Consider the following 12,174-nt stretch of genomic DNA (forward strand, 5'->3'; position numbering starts at 1 on the left):
CATGGGCTAGTCACAAACACGCCTCACCAGCAACCTCACAGGAGGACCATTTGCCATCTAGAGTGGAGAACGAACGTTTAGCAAAAGGCTAGCATGGGGGTTCAGGGAAACCAAGACTCCAGGTGGTGCCAGCCCCTCCTCCTGGGGAATGGGAGCAGTCTGGTGTGAAATATTCTTGCCCAAAGTCAGCAGCCAAGTGTTCTGGGTGCCACGTGCCACACCCACACTGCAGGTCAGGTTCTCAGAAGAGCTGGCTCAGGGTCTGGGGGTGAAAAAAACCTGGGGGATTTGGGGGAGGCCTGGAAAGGGTGGGGTTCATCCAGGACCCCAGAAGGGGCAAGCTTGTCTATTAACAGCTGGTGAGGAAGAGGGTGACAGGGCACCTCTTGGTTCTGGGAGGGTGCTTGACTCAGCACAGACCAAGCCAGGGCTGAGGGATAACCCTCTGGGCCTGGCGGGGAGGCAAGAGAGATGGGAGGTGAGGAGGAAGGAGTGGATAGCAAAAGTGGGAAGAAGGGGAGAGAGGTGGAAGAGTGTTACGAAGGTGAAGAAAGACGAGGAAAAAGAGAAGAGAGGAAAAGAGAGGTTGGGGGAGGGGAAGGAGGGAGGTGAACAGGGGCGAGGAGGAGGGAGGAGGAAGAAAGGGGCGGGGCCAGGGGAGGGAAGAGAAGAAGGGGGAGGGGAAGGGAAAGGGGAGGAGGCGGGAAGGGAGGGGGAGCGGAGGAGGGGCCTGCGAGCCCGCCCCGCGCCCTCCGTCCCCGCGCCGGCCTCCGCGCCCTCGCGCGCCGCAGCATCCCAGTCGCCGCCGCCGGGCCTCCCCGCCGCCCCTTCCCTGGCCCGGCCGCCTCCCGCCGCCGCCGCCGCCATTCCTGGCGCCCGAACTCACCCGGCTGGGAGCCGCCGAGAGCAGGAGGCGCGCTCCAGGTAAGCGGCTGGGCTGGCGCGGGAGGGAGGGCGCGCGAGGCTGGGCAGGTGCGCTGGGGGCGGCCTGGACCCTCCGCGGAACCCCTGCTCCACACCTCTAGGCTCCTCCCTGGACCCTCTGGCCCTCCTCGAACCCCTGCAGGAGCCCCCTTCTAAAATCCCCCGGACCCCTGGACTCCTTCCTGGATCCCCCCGGGGCCCCTCCCGGGACGCCTCCCGGAGACACCTACCCGGACCCCTCCCTGAACCCCTCCGACCCCCTGAACCCCTCTGCGATCCCTTCCCGGCCTTCTCCCCTTCCCGGTTGGCTCCCCAGTCCCTGCGCGCAGGTGGCTCCCCTGGGCGCGGGGGAGCGGGGGCGCGCTGCTGACCCCGGCCAGGGAGGGGGCGGCGCGCTCGGTCAGGCCCCGTCGCGCCCCGGCCCGCCCGGTCTGGCCCCGCCAGGTCAGGCCTCGCTCCGGCCAGCCCGGGCTCCGGCCGGGCCCCCGCGGGCTTCTATTTTGGTTGCGGAGGCCGCGGCCCCTGTGCATTGGACCCGGCGCCGCGCACTCAGACAGGTGGGGCAGGTTGGGCCGCAGTGGTCAGGTCGCCGCCTTGGCGGTGAGTGCTGCAGCTGCAGGCCTCGGTTTCCTTTAGGGTTTTGGCTACATTATTGTAGAACAACCCAGGAGAACCACAAGCCTTAGCTTGGGCTGCACCTGTTGCAGCCGCCTGGTGAGCTGCAAGGGGCTGACTCTACTGGGGTTATGCCAGTAAAAACATGTAAAGGAGAATTGAGCTCGTGGTTGTCCTCTTTATTTATCTGGCTTCGTATTTTGGGGGATAGGTGCGGGCGTGGGTGAATGGGAGTCTGTAGGTGGGCAGTTTGCGTCAAAAGAGGCCTGGTATTGAGGGCTGTGTCCTGCTTTCCGGAACGTTTGCCACATGAAGTTGCTTTGCTTTTGTTTGGAAAACCTCACTCTGTGTTGAGCACATCCCAGGCTCGTGGGTGGCCAGGCCCCCGAAGGCCAAGCTGGACGTGAGGCCTGGGGCCAAGCATCTCACCCTGCTGCTCTTGAGTCTTTTCAAATCCACCAGGCGCCACTGAACGGAAGTTTCCTTTCCTGGGGGTGAACTGACACCAGTGGCCTGTCACCTCATACATGTCCTAGGCCTGGGGCCTGCCTGCTGGCTGCCCAGGCGAGGTTATTTGGTAATGTTTACTGTGTCCCAGAAACAGGCAGCTCTGGCCAGTGCAGGGGCAGGATTCTGGTAGAGATGATAATGCCCTGATTGTCGTTTTGACAGTTGGTGTCTGTGTATATCATGTCTTGGTAGTTGTCAGCCAGAAGAAGAAAGCAGGCGGGCTCAGCATACCCTCCAGGGAGGCTGGGGTGGGAGGATGAGGGATGCACTGGCCTGTTTCTGTGGGCAAAGACTGTCCCCCCAGAAGACCAGACCTTCAGACTGAGAAAAGTGTACATGGTACACTCAGCAACTCAAACAAAGAAATAAAAACACATCACTGGTGCCAGGAGCAGCCCTGGGGTCCCAGGAGGGTGGGCTGCTCAGGAGTTGGTAGATGGAGGAGCTCAGTGGCTGTATGTCAGAGTGCAGACAGGCAAAGGCCACCGTGGGGAAGCCGAGCCCCAGCTGCCATGCTAGCCCAGGGTCTTGTAGCACAGCACAAGGGAGGCACTCCATGGGAGGGGGCCCAGCTCCTGACAAGCACACCCAGAGTCTGCTGAAAATGCAGCCTTGCACAGACCCTCTCTGAGAGCCGGGGGTCCTGGGCACTCAGCATTTGGAGTGCAAGACCAGCGACCATGTTGCACTAGCTGTCCAGTGGGTCTGGGGCCAGGGAGATGTCCTTGGTGACATCATCCACTTGTGGACAGTCCTTTCCATGTGGACCACTGGAGGCAGGTGTTATCTAGAGCCACTTTCCCCACACCAAGCGGGTGCGTCCAGGCCAAAGCTTGGGAGTGCGCGCTAATGGCCGGCTTTGACTGAGGAGGGAGGGAACATCCGCGGCTGCCAGCACAACAGCAAAATCAATAATGCATTGCAAAGATCAATGATTTTCTCTATCGTCTGTGCTTCTGGATTGAGCCTGTTCAGGCTTCTGCCTCTCTTGGTTCCATTTCTGGTGGGGAGAGAGGGATGGGCGGGTCCAGGAGGTTGGTTGCAGATTCTCCTCCTAATCCCCTGGAGCCAGAGCTCCGGGGTTGGAGCTGGGACCCGTGGGGGTGAAACTTGCTATGTGGAAATATAGGAATAAACGTGCCATGGGCTGACTATTGAGCTTAGTTGCTGAGAAAAAGGCTGCTGCCTGCTGTTCCCAACCAGGGCAGTTATTTCTTCTTTGAACTTGGACAATTCCAGGAAGAAGACTGGAAGGTGGGAAGGGAGGTGGCAGAGGCACCTGGGATGGGTCCTCTCTTCCCTGGGCCAGGGTCCGCCCTGGGCTTGGCAGGTGCAGCTCCTCAGCCCTGCCCATTGCATCCCCATCCCCATCACCATTGCCGTCCAGGGTCCGGGGCTGTCCTGGACGTCTCAGGGTGTCACTCAAGAGCTGAGCTTGTAGAGCAGGAGAGGAGCAGGCTCCCCTGCACACGACAGGGAGAGGTTTGCTGGGGACTTTGCTGTTGGGAGATGACATGGGAAAGCAGAGATTTATTAGGAGGAGATAGCTGCTGATTCAGTCAGGTGGAGAGGGTGTGCCAGGGCCTTCCCTGGAAGCTGGGTGGTGTTTTCGGCACGCTAATTAAGGTGATCCTTAGGATAAGCAAATTGCTTTGCTGCTTGTGGCTCACTTTCCAGCTTCTGTGACCCTCCCTGAGTGAATTTGCCTTTACCTGGGGGTGTCGCAGCAGGGGCCCCAGCTTTCCACTGCCTTGCTGCTACCCCTGGGGCATCAACAACAGTCTGAGGGTGCAGAACCTCAAAGCCACCTTCCCACAGCACCTGTGCAAGCCTCAGTGGGGGGTAGGCAGGGTCCTGTTATTTGGTCCAGAAGCTGCCCATGAAAGCAATGACTGCGTCCCTGCCCTGGGTCACGTCTAAGTGGCATCCCAGGATTTCTGGCTTCGATCAAAGCCTGATCCAGAGCTGTCACTTGGATCGGCATTTGATCCAAGAATCACTCCTTCGAAAATTAGGCTATTGATGTGTCTCATGGACGTTTGTGGAGTGAATGATGATTTTAAGGAATTCCTTAGTCACTGCATTGTGGTTATGTTAGAATAATCTTCATCCTTTAGCGATAGATACTGGGTGTTCATAGATGAAATGGTGTTTGGGATCTGCCTCAGATTAGTGTGAGGTGGGGAAGCAGAGGGGATGAGGAGGGGCGAGATGGTCTGAGTGGACAGTTTGGGGTCTGGATGAGAGTGCCTGGGTTCTTTGTTCTGTTCTGGCTACTTCCGTGCACTTTGAAATTTCTCCATCATAAAAAATTAATAATAATCGGAGATCTCCAATTCCTCCCTGTAAAACATGCCATTGGATTCTTTACTTCATGATGGCATCATTCAAAAGTTTACTTTAAAAGATGTGCCAATATATTAAGTAGAAACGTCACTCCTTAGTGTAGAGTATAGAGAATGTGCCCTCTCCATGCACAAGTGCGGGCACTCAGCACGGAAGCCCATCTGGAAGGACACACACCTGGCATTCAGCAGATCATTATGGGGTGTGTGTGGCCTGGTGCCAGGCACTGCCCCAGGCTCTAGGGACACAGCCCCGAGTGGAAGCAGCACTTCACAGTTAGCAAAGGGTGGAGCGTGTGTGAATGTGAGTGAGTGTGTGTTGGGGGAGGAGAGGGAAGAGGAAGAGGGAACCTGTACTTTGTCTTCTTTTTGTACTTATGTGTGGTTTGTTTCTGTTACAAAGAATTATTTTTATAATTACAAAATGAATTTTTAAAAAGTGGTCTTCATTAGGTCATATACTTTCCTCCGGCATTTTAAATAGAAGTTAATTTGTGGAAGTTCATGTTTCTACACATCTTAATAACAGATACATTGGCTTCCATGAGGCAATCAATGAATCAATAGTTATTGACCCTCTGAATATGTGCTTTGTGGGCTATGAAAGATAGAAATCAATACGCTACTATCAGCATTAGGGGAGACAAGATGAAGACCCTGACAATTAAATCATAGTACAGTCCAGCCACAGAAGGGTCATCCTTACACTCGGTACAGAAATGAAGGCCGAGTCTGGTCTGGAGCCTGTGCCAGGGGGGTCCCCATTGCCGGCTGGCTAACCTGGACCTGGGGCTTGTTCCAGCATTTTCCATGATGCCTTTGTTTTCTCTTTCCATTTAATAGAGAATATGTTAAGTAACCTAAAGCTATAGCAGAAATGTAAGTGGTGATGCTGCATGGAAGTCTACAAAGTAAAAAGTAGAAATTGCTTAGAATTGTAACAGTTTTTGTGTTTTCCTGATCTGTTGCAAGAAATTAGAGTTGCTTGAGCAGCCAGAACCTAATTTGCCTTGATGTAGAATGTGGGTGTTTGCTGGGCCCTCTGATTTGTGTGTGTGTTTTGATTTTGTTTGGAAGGACAGAAAATTTCCCGTTAGGCCTGCAGTTGGCCCACTTGGTTCTCACTGTGAGTTTGGGAGCTTTTGTTTGTTGTTGTTCCTGACTGGTGTGTCCCATGTGCTGTGAGGGCACAGCCGGGTGCTGCAGCAGAGCTGTGGCGGGGCTCTGAGCCCTGGGCCACCTTTGAGGGCTGAGGGTCTTGGCACACATTCATTGTTGTGCTGCCAGGAGCCGCCTGCCTTCACGCCTGCACAGAACCACCCAGTGGGTGGATGTACATTCTTTTCCCCCATCTGGATCACTCTTATCCTGTATAGCCCCCTCCTTCTGAGGGCCCACAAGGAGCTGAGCCATCTGGGCGGGTCACAGTGCTGGCCCCTTTGGGCCCTGGTGGGTGACGCTCCTGTGTCTTGGGTTCTCGACGTGAAGAAACTGCTTACCTTTCAGGGCCCTCCCAACTCTTGCACTTGTCCATGTGATGAAGTTTCACTGCTTCCCCAGAAAACATGTATTGAATGTCAGTGATGGCTGGGGGTGCCGGGGGACATGGTCAAGTGGAGGGAGATGGGAGGCTAACGAGAGGGGAGATAGATAGTTCCAGGTCCAGCCGCTTGAGGGGCCAGTGGTTTGTTGAGAGGGTGGTTGTGATTTAAAATCAGGTGGCCCTGTGCCCTGCTGAGCCCTAGATGTAGGGGAGGTGAGGAGTGGTGAGGGGACACTTAGGCACCCATGAGCAATGGCAGGAGGGCAGTGAGGGGCCGGCCTTGCAGGAGCTTGGGCGGCCTCCTCAGGTGGGAGGCAGGCTGATTCCAGGTGTTCTGCGAAGACGGAGCCAATAGGACTGTGATGGATCCCATGAGGGCTGTTGCAGCAAGAGAGGGGTCCAGGATGGCCCAAGAGTCTTGGATGGGGTGTTGGAAGGGTAGAGTTGCCATCGCTCTGAGGCTCGGGTCTGTAGGGGAGCAGTTGTGAGGATTCAGAGGGATGATGTGGCTCTCAAGAAAGTACAGGTGGGAGCCCTACTGAAGTGTCCCAGTGGAGGTGGGGAGGAGGAAGGTGGAGGAAGGGGTCTGGAGTTTGGGGGAGTGCTCTGAACCGGGACCCTAATCTTGGCAATATATTATAGCTATAGAGATGACATTTTGAAAGGGAGTTTGGATGAGACCACTAGGGAGTCAAGGTAGATGGAGAAGAGGTCCAAGGACTGAGCCTGGGACAAGAAACCAAGAAGGTGTGGCCAGCAAGGTAGGGGAAAACCAGAGGGGTCCGAGGGCGTCCTGGAGGCCACATGCAGCTTGCGAGAGAGGGAGGGTGACAGTGGAGGCCATGAAGGTGAGAACCAAGGACAACCTGGGGTTTATCCACATGGTCTGGGATGATGGGCTGAAGTATGGGGTGAGTTTCTTGAGAGAAGGAAGGAGGGGAATTTGGGACAGCAGGGCCCTTAGCTTTTTCAAGAATTTTGCTGCCGTGAAGGGGAGTGGGGAAGTAGAGAGGGATCATGGGCAGATAGGGCTGAGGGAGGCCCGCTTGGAAGGTTTGCATCCTGAAGGGAAGGATGGAGCAGAGCAGGAGGAAGCTGTGAGGTGGGCAGGAGGGACAGAGGCTGTCTGGGGCTGCCCCGTCCGTGGAGGGTCTCCACGAGCTGCTGTTGACTCTTGGTGTGTGTTGTGCCTCCTCTTGGCCCGGGGCCCACAGATGCATGGGGCTGTCCCGTCACTGGTGGACTGTGAGCATTTTCCTCATCACCTTAGTGAGTGCTGGCATTGTCTCCAGGCCCGGCAGGGATGGCCTGCATTTTGCCCGCAACACGGACTCTCAGTTCCACGTGGACTGAGCGCTGGAGGAATGGGAGAGTGCTTCTCTGAGAGTGGTCCCTGCACCAGCGGCACTGCACCCCTGGGAAGTGCAGAGTCTCCCTTGCATCTGGAACTGTGGGGTGGGACCGGCCATCTGTTTTTTTTTTGGTTTTGGTTTTTGAGACAGAGTCTTGCTCTGTCGCCAGGCTAGAGTGCAGTGGTGTGATCTCGGCTCACTGCAACCTCTGCCTCCTGGGTTCAAGCCATTCCCCTGCCTCAGCCTACTGAGTAGCTGGGACTACAGGCACACACCACCACCCCCGGCTAATTTTTTGTATTTTAGTAGAGACGGCGTTTTACCATGTTGGCCAGGATGGCTCGATCTCCTGAGCTCAGGTGATCCACCCTCCTCGGCCTCCCAAAGTGCTGGGATTACAGGCGTGAGCCACAGTGGCCAGCCTCAGCCGTCTGTTTTAACAGGCTCCCCAGAGGCTTTTGAACTGCTGCCCTAAGACGAAGGCCTGCACTTGGGAGTGGGTGGGACAGGCCTGTGGGGAGAAAGTAGTGGTCCCCAGGTTGGATGCACCTTAGACTCGGGGTGCTTTCCACATGGAGTCCCACTAGAGGCAATGTTGTCTTACTCAGTTTTATTAACATGAATTATGACAAAACCTATTCACTTCAAATGCACAGTTAACTGAGTTTTGACACATGTATTTGGCAATGTGACTGACACTGTAATCAGGATATAGACCAGGATTTGGTAAGCTTAGTCCTGCAGGTCAAGGGCGCTGAGCCAATTTATTTCAGAATCGTCTATGGCTGCTTTTTTGCTATTGCAGCAGAGGTGAGCAGTTGCCACAGAGACTATATGGCCCTAAGAATCCCCCTAAATTCCCCTGTTGCCTCTTTTCACTCAGCCCCCTCTTCCCAGCAATTACAGATCTGCATAGATTAGATTATTATAGATTGGATTTATTTCTTCAGTACTTTCAAAGTGGGAGCATATATTTGACAGTTGTTCCTAGACTTGTGATGGGATTACATCCTAATCATAAACCCATCATTAAGTTGAAGATATCCTAAGTCAAAAATGTGTTTGATACACCTGACCCACCCAACAGCGTACCTTAGGCTAGCCCACCTTCAGTGTGCACAGAGCACTTCTATTAGCTTACGGTTGGGTAGAGTCATCTAACACAAAGCCTTTTTTATAATAAAGTGTTGAATATAATCTATTGAATGCTGCACTGACAGTGAAAAGCGGAATGGTTGTGTGGATACTCGCAGTACCATTTCTACTGGATTCGAATGTCTTTCACACCATTGTAAAGTCGAAAAATCATAAATGAAACCATTGTAAATGGGGGACCATCTGCATACTCTTTGTGTCTAGCTCCTTTCACTCTGCATAATGTTTTTGAGACTCTTACATGTTGCTGTGCATACCAGCACTTCATATCTTTTTATTGCTGAATAGTTGGTGGACATTTGAATTGTTTCCTCTTCTGGGTTATTGTGAATCAAAGTGCTGCGAGCTACAGCTCAACAACAAAGACAGCCAGTTAAAACATGGGTAAATGTGTCAGCACAGGTGATATATACAAACGGCCAATAAACATGTGAGAAGGTGCTTAACATCATTAGTTGTTAGGGAAATGTGAATCAAAGCCACAGTGAGATACCACCTCGCACCCTACTAGATTTAATTAAAAAAAAAAAGTGGGGAGGGAAATAACAAGCGTAGGTGAAGTTATGGAGAAATTACAACCCTCATACACTCCGGATAAAAATGTAAAATGGTGTAGCTGTTTTGGAAAAAAGTTTGGAGATTCCTCAAAAAGTTAAATACAGAATTACCATATGACCTAGCACTCCTGCTCCTAGGTGTGTACCTAAAGGAACTAAAAGCAGGGACTCACACAAAAACTTATATGTGGCTGTTCATAGTGGCACTATTCCAGTAACCAAAGAACGGAAACCCGAATGTCCAGCAGTGGATGAATGGGTAAGCTAAATGTGGTATATTCATACATGGCCCGTGATTCAGCCATAAAAAGGAATGAAGCACTGGTACTGCTACAATGTGAATTAACCTCAAAAACATTATTCTAATTGAAGGTAGCCAGGCACAGATTAATAGCTGCATATTGTATTATTCCATTGATATGAAATGTTCAGAATGGGCAGATCTTTCCAGACGGAAAACACATTAGCGATTGCCAGGGGCTGGGAGGTGGGGAAATAGGAAGTGGACACTTAATATGCATTGGGGTTCCTTTTGAGGTCCTGGAACTAGATAGTGGTGATGGTTACGTAACATTGCGAATGTACTAAATGCCACTGGATTATACGCTTTACAATGGTAAATTTTATCTTACGAGTATTTTACCACAATAAAAAATGATATAAGAAATGCTGTGAGCATTCGTGGGCAAATCTTAGCGTGGACATATGTTTTTATTTCTCCTGCGTAATTACCCATAGGTGGAATTACAGGGTTTCATGGTAAGTAGATGTTTAACTTGATTGAAAATCTGGCAAACTGCTTTCCAAAGTGGTTGTATCATTTTACGTTCCCACTGCTAACGTATGAGGGTTGCAGTTGGTTTACATCCGTGCCAACACTTGCTGTTGTCAGTCTTTTTAATTGTAGCTATTCTAGTGGAAATGTGGTAGTGCTGTATCCGTGCAGTTTTAGTTGAGCATCTTTTCATGTGCTTATTAGCTATTTGTGTATATTCTTTTGTGAAGTGTCTGTTCAGATCCTTTGATCACTTTTTAATTGGTTGTCTTCTTGTATGTGAGTTGTAAGTGTTCTTTACATATTCTCGACTCAAAGCCTTTGTCAGATACTTGTATTGCAAATATTTTCTCTCAATCTGTGGTTTGCCTTTTTATTAGTTATATCTTTCAATGGGCAGACTTTTTGGTTTTGTTTTAATGGTTTGTGCTTTTTGTGCCCTATTTAAGAAATCTTTGTCTAACCCATAGTGATAAAGATTTTCTATGTTCTCTTCCAAAAATATGGTAATTGTAACTTTTATGTTTAGATCTGAGATCCATTTCTGTTGGGTGTGGTGGCTCACGCCTGTAATCCCAACACTTTGGGAGGCCGAGGCGAGTGGATCACCTGAGGTCAGGAGTTTGAGACCAGCCTGGCCAACATGGTGAAACCCCGTCTCTACTAAAAAATACAAAAATTAGCCGGTGTTGTGGCGCACATCTGTAATCCCAGCTACTCGGGAGCCTGAGGCAGTAGAATTACTTGAACCTGGGAGGCGGAATTTGCAGTGAGCCGAGATCACGCCACCGCACTCCAGCCTGAGTGACAGAGCGAGACTATTCTCAAAAAAAAAAAAAAAAAAAAAAGACCTGGCCAGGCGCGGTGGCTCACGCCTGTAATCCTAGCACTTTGGGAGGCCGAGGCGGGTGGATCACGAAGTCAGGAGATTGAGACCGTCCTGGCTAACACGCTGAAACCCCATCTCTACTAAAAATACAAAAAAACACGAAAAATTAGCCAGGTGTGGTGGTGGGTGCCTGTAGTCCCAGCTACTCGGGAGGCTGAGGCAGGAGAATGGCATAAACCCAGGAGGCGGAGCTTGCAGTGAGTCAAGATGGCGCCACTGCACTCCAGCCTGGGCGACAGAGTGAGACTCTATCTCAAACACACACACACACACACACACACACACACACAAAAACACCAAAGATCTATGATTCATTTAGGGTTAATTTTTAATGGAAAGAGCTAAGGAGTGAGGTTCCTTGTTTTACATGTGGACATCCAATTGTTCTCACACTATTTGTTTTAAAATAAAAAACAACAACAAGCCTATTCTTTCTCCAGTGAATTATGTTGGTACCATGTTTGTAAAGTAATTGACCATATCTGTGTGCCTTTGTTTCTGGATTCTGTTCTGTTCCATTATGCTTGTTCCTCATCGGTCCCAGTACCACACTGTCTCTGTAGTAACTCCTGAAGTCAGGTAGTGTGACAATTTGACTTCATTTTCAGAATTGTAGTGTCGATTCTAGATCCCTTGCATTTTCTTATATACTTAAGATCAGTTTGTCAGTTTCTACAGCAAACCTGCTTGGATTTTGGCTAGAATTTTATTAACTCCTTAGATCAATTTGGGAAAAAACATTCTAACAGTATTTTGTCTCTTGACCAGTGAGCATGGAATCTCCCTCTATTTTCATCTTCCTTAATTTCTTTTAGCTGTGTTTTATAGTTTTGAGTGTACAGATCTTGCACATGTTTTATCAGATTTACTCATAGGTATTTCGTATTATTATACGTGGATTTTAAAAATTTTATTTTCCAGTTAATTGCGGTATATAGAAATACAATTGATTTTTTAATATTTTTTGTTTTTCCTGTGAACTTTGCTAAGTAGCTATTTAAGTAGCGTTTTTCGTAGTCCCTCAAGATCTTTCATATAGATAATTCTGATGATTATGAATAAAGACAAGTTTCTTTCTTTCCAGTTAGAATGCCTTTTACTTCTTTTTCTTCTTTTCTTTCACTTCTAGGACCTTCAGCACAATGATTAATATAAGTGGTAAAAGTGGACATTCTTGCCTGTTCCCAATCTTAGGAAGGGAGAATTTCAAGTTTTTTTTTTTTGTTGTTGTTGTTAAGTATGATGTTAGGTAAAGATATGAAGTGCCTTTTACCAGGCGGTGGAAGTTTTTTAATTTGTTGAGAGCTTTTATCATGAGTAGGTGTTGAATTTCCACATATACTTTTTCTGTATCTGTTGAGATGATCATGTGGTTTTTCATTTGTTGTTTGTAAATATGGTGAATTACAGTGGTTAACTTTTGAATGTTAAATTATTCTTGCATTTGTGGCACAAATCCCACTTGGTCATGATGTATCCTTTTTATATATTGCTGGATTTGATTTGCGC

General features: G+C 50.0%; 1 protein-coding gene across 4 annotated transcripts in view; it reads left to right on the forward strand.

The window, feature by feature from the left end:
• The first annotated feature begins 787 nt into the window (after positions 1–787).
• SEMA4D (semaphorin 4D) overlaps positions 788–12,174 on the forward strand; it is a 117,946-nt gene continuing 106,559 nt past the window's right edge. For all 4 annotated transcript variants that reach the window (XM_009189084.4, XM_003911895.5, XM_009189085.4 and 1 more), the window contains exon 1: positions 788–924. The gene's annotated coding sequence lies outside the window, so the exon portion shown is untranslated. The remainder of the gene's footprint in view (positions 925–12,174) is intronic.

Source organism: Papio anubis, chromosome 13, assembly GCF_008728515.1.
Source record: "Papio anubis isolate 15944 chromosome 13, Panubis1.0, whole genome shotgun sequence".
NCBI classification, from domain to species: Eukaryota; Metazoa; Chordata; class Mammalia; order Primates; family Cercopithecidae; genus Papio; species Papio anubis.